This window comes from Piliocolobus tephrosceles, chromosome 17, assembly GCF_002776525.5.
Source record: "Piliocolobus tephrosceles isolate RC106 chromosome 17, ASM277652v3, whole genome shotgun sequence".
Classification (NCBI taxonomy): Eukaryota; Metazoa; Chordata; class Mammalia; order Primates; family Cercopithecidae; genus Piliocolobus; species Piliocolobus tephrosceles.
In genome coordinates, this window is record NC_045450.1 from 11563780 (window position 1) to 11578260 (window position 14481).

At 47.7% G+C, this 14481-nt stretch overlaps 1 protein-coding gene across 9 annotated transcripts in view; it reads right to left on the minus strand.

Annotated features, from left to right (window-relative positions):
* The window catches only part of LITAF (lipopolysaccharide induced TNF factor), an 80548-nt gene that overhangs the window by 28553 nt on the left and 37514 nt on the right, over positions 1-14481 (minus strand). For 2 of the 9 annotated variants that reach the window (XM_023231124.2, XM_023231125.3), the window contains exon 1: positions 9383-9514. The exons of 1 other annotated variant lie outside the window; for it this stretch is intronic. The gene's annotated coding sequence lies outside the window, so the exon portion shown is untranslated. Of the gene's footprint in view, positions 1-6684; positions 6851-8643; positions 8901-9382; positions 9533-9647; positions 9780-9835; positions 10060-10478; positions 10501-14481 lie in introns of those variants that run through there. 6 more of the 9 variants (XM_023231128.3, XM_023231127.2, XM_023231126.2 and 3 more) reach the window with 6 other exon arrangements.

Sequence of the window (14481 nt, forward strand, 5' to 3'; positions counted from 1 at the left end):
CCATTCTCCTGCCTCAGCCTCCGGAGTAGCTGGGACTACAGGCGCCCACCACCTCGCCCGGCTAGTTTTTTGTATTTTTAGGAGAGACGGGGTTTCACTGTGTTAGCCAGGATGGTCTCGATCTCCTGACCTCATGATCCGCCCGTCTCGGCCTCCCAAAGTGCTGGGATTACAGGCTTGAGCCACCGCGCCCGGCCTAACACACTTTTCTTTTCTTTTCTTTTTTTGAGACAGGGTCTCACTCTGTCACCCAGGCTGGAGCGCAGTGGCACCATCATAGCTTACTGTGGCCTCAGCCTCCTGGGCTCAAGCAATCCTCCTACCTCAGCCTCTCAAGGCTGATTTTTTTTTTTTTTTTAACTTTCCATAGAAATGGGGGTTTCACTATGTTGTTCAGGCTGGTCTTAAACTCGTGGGTTCAAGTAATCCACCCGCCTCAGCCTCCAAAAGTGCTGCGATTACAGGCATAAGCCATGGCACCCAGCAGGAGGTGGAACTTAATCTTTCCCTTTCCTCTCCTGTGTGTGGGCTAGACTCCATGACTCTCTTTCTTTTTTTTTTTTTTTTTTTTTGAGACGGAGTCTGGCTCTGTCGCCCAGGCTGGAGTGCAGTGGCCGGATCTCAGCTCACGGCAAGCTCCGCCTCCCGGGTTCCCGCCATTCTCCTGCCTCAGCCTCTCGAGTAGCTGGGACTACAGGCGCCCGCCACCTCGCCCGGCTAGTTTTTTGTACTTTTAGTAGAGACGGGGTTTCACCGTGTTAGCCAGGATGGTCTCGATCTCCTGACCTCGTGATCCGCCCGTCTCAGCCTCCCAAAGTGCTGGGATTACAGGCTTGAGCCACCGCGCCCGGCCGACTCTCTTTCAAAGAACAGAGTCACCGGGCATGGTGGCTCATGCCTGTAATCTCAGCACTTTGGGAGGCTCAGGCAGGCAGATCACCTGAGGTCAGGAGTTCCAGAGCAGCCTGACCAACACAGAGAAATCCCATCTCTATCAAAACTACAAAATAGGCCAGGCACGGTGGCTCACGCCTGTAATCCCAGCATTTTGGGAGGCCAAGGCAGGTGGATCATGAGGTCAGGAGATCAAGACCATCCTGGCCAACATGGCGAAACCCCAGCTCTACTAAAAATACAAAAAATTAGCCGGGCATGGTGGCGGGTGCCTGTAATCCCAGCTACTTGGGAGGTTGAGGCAACCTGGGAGGCGGAGCTTGAAGTGAGCTGAGATCAGGCCACTGTACTCCAGCCTGGGCGACAGAGAGAGACTCTGTCTCATAAATAAAGAAATAAAATACAAAATTAGCCAGGTGTAGTGGCACATGCCTGTAATCCCAGCTACTCAGGAGGCTGAGGCAGGAGAATTGCTTGAACCCAGGAGGCGGAGGTTGCAGCCGAGGTCGCAAAACTGCACTCCAGCCTGGGCAACAAGAGCAAAACTCCGTCTCAAAAAAACAAAAAAAGAAAGAAAGAAAAACAGAGCCTATGAAAAGGGAAAGAGAGTAAACCACAAGTGAGAAAACCTGGCAAACACCTCCTTTTCACTCTCTCCCTTAGTATTAATTAACATCAGGAATACTTTACTCTCTCCCTTGATATTAACATCTGGAATGTCATGTGCATATCAGGTGCCCTCTGATGTGACAGGATGAGAAGGACACTTCATCTCTGTGGTCTTCTCCTCGCAGAACCTATAACCGCGTCGTAATCATGTGAAAAACATCAGACAACCCTGATTTGAGGGAAATTCTACAGAATCCCTGATCTTCAAAAAGTGTCAAGGTTATGAAAAACAAAGCAAGACTGAGAAACTAACACAGCCAGGGAGGCTGAGGAGACAGGAATGACTACATGCAATGTGGGACCAGGCATGGTGGCTCATGCCTGTAATCCCAGCACTTTGGGAGGCCGAGGCAGGTGGATCATCTGAGGTCAGGAGTTCGAGACCAGCCTGGCCAACATGGGGATAAATACATAAAATATATTTATTTATATATTTATTTATAATAAATAAATAAAATATATCAATGCAATGTGGTACCCTGGGGTTAGGACCCTGGCCCAGAAAAAAGGACATCTGTGGGAGAACCGGGAACTCCAAATAAAGTCTGGAGTTTGGTGAACAGTAACATACCCACCACATCAGTTTCTTAGTTTGACAGATATACTGTGTGATGTAAGATGTTAACAATGGAGAGAACCAGGAACTGGGTGAAGAACTCCCTATACTAACTTCACAACTTTCTTGCAAATCAAAAATTATGCCAAAATTGAAAGTTTATTTAAATACCTTCAGGGATCACACTTATGAATGACCCAAATAGGTGTTGGGGCTCAGGACACAATACCCCAAAATGACTGTAGGAGACTGGAATATGTCACCTCAGGATCCATTTCTTTGGCATATTTCGAGCTGATTATTCTTAGAAACTGCAGACACAGGAGTAGCTCTGAAAAACTGTCCTTTGATATAATAAATTGAAATCTACAGGTTGACTATCCCAAATATGAAAATCCAAAATCTGAAACATTTTGAACACAGACATGATGCTCAAAGGAAATGCTTATTGCAGCATTCTGGATTTTGGATTTTTGGATTAGAGATGCTGAACCAGTAAGTAGAATGCAACATTTCAAAATGTGAAAAAAATCCAAAATCCGAAACACTTCCGGTCCCAGGCATTTCAGAGAAAGGATACTTGATCTGTGTAAACTAAAGTGACTATCATAGGACCTTCATCAACCAGGGAAAATCTTTTCTTTTTTTTTTTTTGAGACGGACTCTCATTCTGTGGCCCAGGCTGGAGGGCAGTGGTGTAATCTCAGCTCACTGCAACCTCCGCCTCCCAGGTTCAAGTGATTCTCCTGCCTCAGCCCCCCTGAGTAGCTAGGATTACTGATGCCTGCCACGACATCCGACTAATTTTTGTATTTTTAGTTGAGATGGGGTTTCACCATTTTGGTCAGGCTGGTCTCGAACTCCTGACCTCGTGATCCACCCACCTTGGCCTCCCAAAATGCTGAGAATACACGCATGAGCCACCAGGCCCAGCTGGAAGATCTTAACTTCAGAGAGGAGATTGAAGGTCGATACCTGGTCACAAGCTATCACCTGTTCTTCTGAGGGCTACTCTGAGACAACTTTCATCATTCAAGAAACTTTTTATCTGCCTAACAAGGCAACCTTTGTTCACCATACATTTCCTCCCCTCACCCTTCTGTAATCTAGCACCACCTCCCTCCAGGAGCCCCAAGCCCCTATTCCTTTTTCTATTTTATTTGGAGACAGGGTCTTGGTCTGTCACCCAGGCTGTAGTGCAGTTGTGCTATGTCGGCTCACTGCAGTCTCAACCTCCCAGGTTCAAGCGATCCTCTTGCCTCAACCTCAAGAGTGGCAGGGATCACAGTCATGAGCCACCATGCCAGGCTAATTTTTGTATTTTCTGTAGAGACAGGGCTTTGCCATGTTGCCCAGGCTGGTCTGGATCTCCTGGGCTCAAGCGATCCACCTGCCTTGTCCTCCCAGAGTGCTGGGATTACAGGCATGAGCCACCACACCCAGCCCCTTATTCCTTTTTTGTAGCTCAGGCACACTATATAAATGTCAGTCATCTGATCTTGCTTTGAGTTTCACTTTCTGTGGGACTCCCACATTTATGCATGGAAAAATTTGTATGTATTTTTGTCTGTTAATATATCAATCATCAGTTTATTTCATAGACTCAATTATGGTACCTTCAGAAGGCAGAAAGAAAGTCTTCCCTCTCCCCTACATAGGCCAAGAGTAAGAAAAACTATAAGGTGAAATGAAATAGGCAGGTCTTACCCCAAAGCACTCAAGTTCAATTAAAAAAAAAACAAAATTTGAATGCTTTGGGGTGAGGCTCATGCCTGTAATGGCAATACTTTGAGAGGCCGAGATGGATAGATCACTTGATTCCAAGAGTTTGAGACCAGCCTGGACAACATAGCGAAACCCTGTCTCTCTACAAAAAAAAAAAAAAAAAACCACTAAAATTAGTGTGGTGGCCGAGGTGGAAGGATGGCTTGAGCTGGGGAGGGAGGCTGAGGCTGCATGGAGCTGTGGTTACGCCACTGTACTCCAGCCTGGGCAACAGAGCAAGGCCCTGTCTCAAAAAACATATAAATAAATAAAGTATATTTTGGTTAAATGCCAAAGATTAAGTGGGGGGAAAAGGAGAGTTTCTGATACTTCTAACTGATGAGGTGAAAAATAAAAAATAAAACAAAATAAAAAGGTACCTAGAATTTCGGCAAAAGAACAGGTTTTGAAGGAACCTCCCAAACTGTGTCCAGCTGAATGCATATTTACGCCTGTCCAGAAGTCTGCACTCCCCTCAAAAGGTATTTCACAACTTCCACAAAGGAAAGACAACAAAATCGAGCTCACAGAAGTAGAGAAAAGAACTGTGGTTACTGGAGGTTAGAAAGGGGAAGGGAAGAGAGGTTGGTTAACAGGTACAAAGTTACCGTTCAATGGGAGAAAGAAGTTCTACTGTTCTGTAAACTGTAGGGTGAATATGGCTAACAATGATTCTGTCTATATTTTCAGGTAGCTAGGAGACTTCTGAATGTTCACAACACAAAGAAACCATGAGTGTTTGAGGTGATGAACATGCCAGTTACCCGTTAATCAATTACACACTGGAGACATGTATGAAAATATCACTCTTTATCCCATAAATGTGTGTGATTATTATATGTCAACTAAAAATAAAAGAGAAAATGGTCAATGGCTTTTTAAAGGGTTTGAAAATAAGAGCAACATATAGTGAAATATCTATTTCACTCACAACGGAAAAAAAAAAAAAAAACTCCCCACAAAACTTTAGCCACATGTGGGTGGTAAATTCTTCTAAAAATACATCCTCAAGCTGTGTATAGAACTGTTTTCTACATTTGGGTATCAGATCAACACTTAAAAGGGCAAGGCCTTCAGAAAGATAAAGCGGCTTTTTAACCACCAACTTAATCCTCGAAGATCGATTCTTCCAGGAAGAAAAAGGAGAAATATTCAATTCTACTCTGGTCCCTACCTCCCAGCCCCCAGAAAAGAAACACTAAGCTAGGTGCATGAATATGTATATCACAGAAATGACCCCAGAATAAAAAAGGGATTCCTTGGGCAAAAGAAGGGCACTCACATGCAAATTGTCAGGTCTCCTAAGAAAATAGCCTAGTTTGTAAACAAGATAGAGTACCAGCTGCGAGGGTCAAAAAGGTCTGGTCTTTTAGGTTCTCTGGAGAAAAACGTTATTTCCAATAATGTGAGCACAGTGGATCCTGACTATAATCAACCCTCAGGAACTATCCAAATTGTATACTTATTACATTGAATATTGCCTAAAATTCTTAAACTAAGGACCGTCGCCTGGCAGGTTTTAAACTACGATTCTGCAACATGGTTTTTGTCGTCATGGAATTTAATCTGCCTGTCATTCCTGAAAATGTTCAAGGTGAATGGTACGTCTTAAGCCATAAATGGTTAAGCAGGAAGGATTTAGACAAAAGGGGAAACCCGGACCTCCAGCTCTCTTTGGGAAAGGAAGCGAGAAATTGGCCTTCGGTTACTTGATCCCAAACAAATTCTAATTTCAGTAGACCTCAGCTAAAAGTACAGAAGCTCAGAGTAAAATATTTCAGAGAAATGTGTGCCAATTCCATCTTCTGAGTTCAGGCGGTTTCTGCAGGGCGGTATGTCCCTCGAGTAAAGTTACCACAATCTTAAAGCCAGGTTCAAGCATGGCGTAACGACAAATCACAGTGATTTGTGGAATGGAAAATGCTTCCATCAGGGAACTGGGCTGCTCCCCCACAATCAGAGTGGGCAATTTTCCTCTGGATTCTGGGTGAAACCACATGCCCAGTTTCCACATGAATGATGGGTTTTCACCAAACAGTGCAATGAGATCATTAATAAGATTGAAACTGCATTAGGATACAAAATTATATGAACCCTGATGACAATTTCATAGAAAACAGGCACAAAGACAAAAGACAGAAGCCGCCCGATAAGGACAGCCAGTGGTAGTTGTTTCATTCTGACTATGAGATTATGCCTTTCTTCTTTATCTTCCATACTTTCTTTAATTTTTTTTAAATAAAAAATTTCAAACTATCAATGCATCATTTAGGAATAACCTCATGAATTCAAGGTTAAGGCAAGTCATCATTAAGCTCTTAAACCTACCTAAGGCACACTGTCAATTATTTCTAAGTCTCCATGAGCTAAATAGCTTAACTTCTCTAACATTATTTTCTCTGAAGCCTCCAGCTTTGGATCCTGGTATATAAACTCCTACCTACTACGAGGTGAGCAGAGAATTACCATCACACAGACAGCCTCCAGAATGGTTCCTTTCTTGTGTCCATGCCTTAAGCTCTATGAAATTACACAATTCTTCTACTGACATAACCTGCAGCCAAGGGACAACTTCATTAGCTACAAAGCCGTTGTCACCGGTGTCCAGAGAGTCGATCAACACAGGCTCAAACAAGATGAAATTATGAGGACCCTGGAAAATGCCACTTGACCTCAAATAACAATTCGTAGGCAAGTAAACATTAACCAAGTTCAGAACAGACCATGGGTGGCCACACGCGCCCGGGAGATGTCAAAAATGTGTGTGCAAAAGATACATAGAACTAAGGAAGTCTATTTACCTGATAGACCGCCTCACCCACGGGGCTATTTTCACTGCCGTAAAAGCGAAAACAAATAGAGGACAAGTCACAGTGCCAAGAATCCAGGACTTCCTCTTGCAGATCCTCTTTTTTCCACCCTCACTGTAGCTCTGGGGAAATTCCTCTTCAGTGGGAGAAATTCAAGTCACAAAACGGCACCAGCCTATTCTCAAAGTGCTATTACACATCTCTGAGCAGTAAGAATGGGTAATGTCAGCAAAACATGCACTGTTTATTTTCTTGAAAATTCACTTACGCTGGAAACGCCTTCCAGCTCCTTCCTCTCAGTGGATTTTCCATTTACTGTCTTCAACCACCTGGGCTTGGCTGTACCTCCTCCACATCTCTGCTGAGACCCTCCTGTTTGTTTGAACTATGTCCACATGTTCCTTCTGCCACATGTGCTCAGGCCTCAGTTTTTCCATGAAACTTTCTCTAACTCAGCTGCCTCCTTTCCACTGCTCTCAAGCCCTTTCCAGAGTTACAAGGGCGTTAGCTAGCACCAACTTTTTCGCCTGTGTGTACTTCTACTTTCTACCCATTGTGTAAACCCCTCAGGACCAGGATCCATTCTTTTGCATCCTTTACATGGCAAGGGTAGCGCTTTATTTCTCAACAGCCAGCCCATAAAAGGAACAGAAGGAACAAAAAAGGAAATGGATTCACCAAAGACAGTGAATTACACTTCAATGTAGTATTTTAGAGATTTAAGAAACTGACCAGCTGAGGTAGCTCACACCTGTAATCCCAGCATTTTGGGAGGCCGAGGCAGGTGGATCACTAGAGGTCAGAAGTTCGAAACCAGCCTAGCCAACATGGCAATACCCTGTCTCTACTAAAAATGCAAAAATTAGTTAAGCGTGGTGGCACCCAACTGTAATCCCAGCTACTTGGGAGGCTGAGAAATGAGAATTGCTTGAACCCGGGTGGGGGGTTGAGGAGTGTGGGAAGGGTTAGAGGTTACATTGAGCCGAGATCGCACCACTGCACTCCAGCCTGGGCAACAGAGTGAGACTCTGACTCAAAAAAAAAAAAAAAAAGAAAGAAAGAAAATTGATCCTACGTCTTAGATCAATCACCCAGTCACTTAATCTGTGACATTACAAGATGCTTTCTCAAATGTGAATAAATGCATCTATTATTCATGCCTTCAAGTAACAGGAAAGAGGAAGATGGGCCTCCCTCATGGTAGATTACAATTAAATGTTTCTTAGACAGTTTGGTGCACATTTAGTTCCCAGAGCAAGGGCTGGTGGAGAAGAAAGCCAAGTGCAACATGGGTGTTACTCAGTGCCAGGTAAAGCAAGTCACACGCCATCTAGATTCTGCTCCAACTGATAAAACCAAAACACTGGTGAAATTCCAGATACCAGCTTGTACTTCTCTCTGCAGGCATCTGGGTTAGTCCTAAATAGGAAGTCCTAAAAAGAGTCACTCTGAGAAGGCAGGGGGTGAGAGGGCAGATGAGGCAGTCAAGCACACATTAAGGCAAATCATGGCTTTCCTAAAGAGGATCCCAACCTGGGCTTCAGGCAGTCTTGGAACCAGCACCAGTGCACCAGGCCAAGGGGAGGAAGTAATCCTCTTTGGGAAGACTGGTAGGAGCTTGGAAGGTCCAGTGGCTTCCAGAAACTGGATTTCCCAGTGACCACTGCTCAGTCCAACAGCCAGTGACATCAGCTCCACTGCCGGGAAGTAGAAAACTAGCGAAGGTCCAACTAGCCAGGTCCCTGAAGCATGACTGGCCCTTCCAGAACACACACCTTTCCCCGTCACCTCCTCTCCCTGACCCTGAAGAGCTTCGGGCACACCACCAACTGACCACCTAGATCCACAGTGACCTGCAAACCAGAACGGGGAGGGCATTTGCCTAGCTTGGCAGGGAGGGGCGAGATCCACTGCTGCCACCAGTCACCAGCTGGTCCCACCAGCACCTACCCAGCACCAGCGGTGGACGGTGAGCGGCGTCTGGGCCCAGAGCTGGGTGCCATCAGCAGTGACAGGACCCCTGCGCTCGCGGGGTGCCCACCTTACCCCGCGGGGAGGGGTCAGGCCTAGGGGCCACGGCCCGCTTCGCTGATTTTCACCCCCCCAGGGTCTCCCAGGGACCTCTGGTGTCCGTCCCGGATCTTGCGCGAACTCGCGGGGGCAAGGGGAGAAACGCGGGCACCCGCGCCCTTAGAAGCCAAATGTATGCAAACAGCATTCCGGAATTCGTTGGGGTTTTTTTGTTTGTTTTGGTTTTGTTTCTGAACCCCCGGGGGATATTTCTGGAAATCTCAACCTGAGTCACTAGAGCGAATCGCGCCTTTTTCTAAAAAGCCCAGGGGCCGTCCTCTCCCCGTAGGGGGTCGCGGCGGGCCGCGAGGGGCGCTCGTTCGGGTGGGGGCCGGACGACTCCGCCACACGCGATCGGGCCACTCCGGGGCGCAGGAAATGAACCCAACCGGAGACGCGGCCGGGACCAGGGCTGGGAGGCCGGACCCCGCCCCGGCCCGGCCCGGCCCCTACGCCCTCCGCTGTGCCTCGATGCCCGCAAACCTCCCGGCGCCCCCGGCCTCCCGGGAGCCCCCAGCCAAGGGCGCGGTGCCCGGGGCGCCCAGCAGGTGCTGGCGCCACGGGCCCTCCGCTGTCCCCCGCTGCCCCCCGAGCCCCGGCGTCCCCGCGCCGCACTCACCGCCGCCCGCGCCGCCTGTCGAGCCGGGAGGTCTGAGCTGGCCGCGCGGGCGCCCCGGGAAAAGGAGCGGGCGGCGGGGACGGGGGCGGGGGCTGGACCCGCCGGGGCGGAGCGCGGCCGGCTCGGGCTTCCGGCTTCTCCCGCCCCCGCGGCCCGCACCTGGGCCCCAGACTAGACCACCGCCCGTTCCCCGCCTCACTCCGATCGCCCCCAGGCTCCACCCCATACCCCGCTCCCTCGCCACCGCAGAGCCCCCCAGGCTTACCCCTGAGACGCCTCGCGCGGACCTGGTGTCTCCCCGACTCTCCGATCCTGCCCCTGCCTCCCGGTGCCAGCACCCCCCACCCCGTCCCCGACCGCCTGACCCTCCCTCCGGATTTGCCGCTCGCAGCTCTCCCCACTTCCCTCTCTCCCCCCGCCGCTCCAGCACTTCCAGGCGGCGGGACCACCAACCTCGACCCCGGACCCGCGCTGGGGCGCTCCCAGCCCCCTGGAGGACGGCCCTTCTCTTCCTGTAACTCTACAGACGCGTCCGGACTGACCGAGACACTCTCTGTGCCTTCGGGCAAGTTACCCACCCTCTCTGAGCTCGGCTTCTCGTCTGCAAAATAGGCACAATAGCAGTCCTGTCTCCTAAGACCGACTGGGAGTTAACTGGGAAGATGAGGGTAAAGTTTTTAGCACAGGATAGGTATTAGGTAAGGCTTATCAGCTGCCTCTCCGCTTTGTGCCCCCAGAGTGGCCCGTGCCCCCAGGTAGGCCTTTCTCAGCCATCACTGAAAGAAAGCTCTGGAAATCAGTAGCTCCTGTTTCCGCATCTGCCCCTAAATGGGTGCCATCTGCCCGTCTGCTTGGAGCCCCATCGGCCGGCTGCAGTGATCACAGCAGCAGCCTGGATCCAGCAGGCTCTCTGGGAAATCATTAGAGGGAATTAAGAAACGTGCCTGGCTTTGAGAGTACACAGAGCCAGGAGATGGGCAGAACCCTGATATGGCCATCCACAGACAAACGCCATTTGGACAGGGAGCTTCCGAGCCCCATGCTGGCAAAGACCTGAATCTTAGAACCCTCCGGTGCCCAAATCCCATGCCTTCACCTGAGGTCCTAAAGATAGGGAGGCCCAGATAGGGGGTATGGCTTGTCCCGGGTCCCTCAGCAAAGTGTCCCCAGCTCCAAGTTCTTGCCACCTTGTGCCATGTCCACTGACAGGCCACCCTCGGCTGTGAATGAGTTACCTCCCTCCCTCCCTTCCTTCTTCCCTCCCTCCCTTCCTTCCTTCTTTCCTCCCTACCTCTACCTTCCTTCCTTCCTTCCTTCCTTCCTGTAAAAGCAGTGGTGAGCCTGAGTTTTCTTCTGTCCTTTACTGAATACTACCACATCTTCATTTGTTTTTCTTTCCCCAACTGCTGAGCAGCAACAGGAGCCAACTTTGTGTTTTTATGCATCCTAAACACTTACCACGGCTGTGAGCCTGCAATTATTTATGGGCAGAGCTGTAAGACTATAACTCTTTTCTTTGATCCCCAAAAAACCACAGAGATTGAATTTCCAACCCAAGGCTTCCAACCAGGGGATAAAAGTAAACTGGGCCACATGAGCATCTCGACAGACAGAAAAAGCATTTGAAGAAATCGAATAATGCTTTCATGATTTAAAAAAAAAATACTCAAACTAGAAATAGACGGGAACTTCCTCAACCTTAGGGCTTCTGTGAAAATCCCACAGCTAATGACACACTTAATAGTAAAAGACTGGATGTTTTCCCCCTAAGAACAGGAACAAGCCAAAGTACCCACTCTGGCCACTTCTGTCCAACATTATCCTGGCGGTTCTGGCCATTGCCATTAAGCAAGAAAAATAAAAGCATCCAGATTGAAAAGGATAAAGTAAAGCTATCTCTATTCACAGATGATATCATCCTGTATGTAAAAACACTAAAGAATGTACAAAATACCTATTAGAGCTAATAAACCAGTTCACGCAAGGTTGTGGGATTTAAGATCAACATACGAAAATCAGTTGCTTTTTTTTTTTTTTTTTTTTTTGAGACAGGGTCTCTGTCACCCAGGCTGAAGTAGAGTGGCTCGATCACAGCTCACTGCAGCCTTGAGCTCCTGAGCTCAGGCGATCCTCCTACCTCAGCCTCCTCAGTACCTGGGACTACAGGCCTATGCCACTGTGCTCAGCTAATTTTTTTGTAGTTTTTTGTAGAGACGGGGTTCTGCTGTGTTGCCCAGACTGGTCTCAAACTCCTGGGCTCAAGCCATTCACCTGCCTGGGCCTCCCGAAGTGCTGGGATTACAGGTGTGAGGCACCATGCCCAGCCAGTTGCATTTCTGTATACTAGTAATGAGCAATCCAAAAATGTAATTAAGATAATGATTCCATTTACAATAGCCTCAAAAGGATAGAAGCTGGGTATGGTGGCACACACCTGTAGTCCCAGCTACTCAAGAGGCTGAGGCGGAAGGATACCCTTGAGCATGAGAGTTTGAATCCAGCCTGGGTAACATAGCAAGACCCCATCTCTAAAAAAAAAAAAAAAAAAAAGAGAGAGAGAGAGAAGACAATGTAATACTTAGGAAAACGTTTAACTAAGGAAGTTCAAGACCTATACACTGAAAACTATAAAACATTGTTAAAAGAAATTAAAGAAAAACTAAATAAATGGAAAGACATTCATGGACCAGAAGATTTAATATTGTTAAAGTGGTATATCAGGGCCGGGCGCGGTGGCTCAAGCCTGTAATCTCAGCACTTTGGGAGGCCAAGGCGGGCGGATCACAAGGTCAGAAGATCGAGACCATCCTGGCTAACACGGTGAAACCCCGTCTCTACTACAAAATACAAAAAACTAGCCGGGCAAGGTGGCGGGCGCCTATAGTCCCAGCTACTCCGGAGGCTGAGGCAGGAGAATGGCGTAAACCCGGGAGGCGGAGCTTGCAGTGAGCTGAGATCTGGCCACTGCACTCCAGCCTGGGTGGCAGAGCGAGACTCCGTCTCAAAAAAAATAATAATAAAAAAAAAAGTGGTATATCAGTCAGAAATCTTTCAAAGAAAGAGAGAGGAGATATATACATATACAATTGGTACCAGACTTAACGATGGTTCAATTATGATTTTTTGACTTTATGATGGTGATACACATTCAGAAGAAACTGTACTTCAAGTACCCTTACAAGCATTCTGTTATTAACTTTTAGTATAGTACTCAGTAAATTACATGAGATATTCAATACTTTTTGATAAACCAGGCTTTGTGTTAGATGTTATTGCCCAACTGTAGGCTATGTAAGTTGTTCTGAGTACATTCAAGGTGGGTAGGCTAAACTTTGATGTTCAGTAGGTTAGGTATATTAAATGCTTTTTTTGTGTTTTTTGTTTGTTTGTTTGTTTTCTGTTTTAAGACACAGTTTCACTTTGTTGCCCCGCCTGGAGTACAGGGGCTCACTGCAACCTCCACCTCTCGGGTTCAAGCCTCAGCCTCCCGAATAGCTGGGATTACAGGCGTGCACCACCATGCCCAACTAATTTTTGTATTTTTAGTAGAGACGGAGTTTCACCATGTTGGCCAGCCTGGTCTCAAACTCCTGGCCTTCAGTGACCCACCCGCCTTGACCTCCCAAAGTACTGGGATTACAGGCATGAACCACCATGCCCAGTCTAAATGCGTTTTCCACTTACAATATTCTTTTTTTTTTTTTTTTTGAGGCAGAGTCTCACTCTGTTGCCCAGGCTGGAGTGCAGTGGCGCGATCTCGGCTCACTGCAAACTCAACCTCCCAGGTTCACGCCATTCTCCTGCCTCAGCCTCCCAAGTAGCTGGGACTACAAGCGCCCGCCACCACGCCCGGCTAATTTTTTTATATTTTTAGTAGAGACGGGGTTTCACCGTGTTAGCCAGGATGGTCTCGATCTCCTGACCTTGTGATCCACCCACCTCGGCCTCCCAAAGTGCTGGGATTACAGGCTTGAGCCACCTCGCCCGGCCTCCACTTACAATATTCTAAACCTACAGTGGGATTTATCAAGACATACACCTGTCATCAATTGAGGAGAATCTATCTATCTGTAGAGAGTGAGAGACAGAGGCAAAGATACAGAGAGAGATTACAAGGAATTGGCTTACACAATTGTGGGGGCTGGCAAGATCAAAATCTGTAGGGCAGGCTGGCAGGCTGGGAATTCTTGGACAGGAACTAAAGCTTCACTCATCGGTGGGAGTGCTTTTTTTTTTTTCTTTTAGACAGGGTCTCATTCTGTCATCCAGGCTGAAATGCAATGGCAGTATTATAGCTCGCTCTTGCCTTGACCTCCTGAGCTCAAGCGATCCTCCCACCTCAGCCTTCCAAGTGGCTGAGACCACAGGAATGCACCACTACTCCTGGCTAATTTTTTTTTTTTTTTTTTCCTTTAGAGATGAAGTCTCACTATGTCTCCCAGGTGGTCTTGAACTCCTGGGCTCAAGTGATTCTCCCATCTCGGCCTCCCAAAGTGCTGGGGTTACAGGCATGAGGCACCCTGCCTGGCCACAATTTTGCTATTAATACCTTTCAACTGATTGAATTAGGATCATCTGGATTTCCAAGGATAGTCTCCTTTACTTCAAGTCAACTAAAATTAACCACATCTGAAAAATACTTTTACAGCAACTTCTAGATTGGTGCTTAATTGAATAACTGGGTACTATAGGCTAGCTAAGTTGATGTGTAAAAGTAATGATCACAAATGGCAATACTTCCCAAAGTGATGTACAGGTCTAGTGTAATCTCTGTTTTTGTTGTTGTTGTTGTTTTTGAGACGGAGTCTCGTTCTGTCGCCCAGGCTGGAGTGCAGTGGTACGATATTGGCTCACCGCAACCTCTGCCTCCTGGGTTCAAGCGATTCTCCTGCCTCAGCCTCTCGAGTAGCTGGGACTACAGGCATGTACCACCAAGCCTGGCTAGTTTTTGTATTTTTAATAGAGACAGAGTTTCATCATGTTGGCCAGGCTGGTCTCGAACTCCAGGACTCAAGTGATCTGCCAGCCTTGGCCTCCCAAAGTGCTGGGATTTCAAGTGTGAGCCACTGTGCCTGGCCCGGGTCCAATGTAGTCTCTAT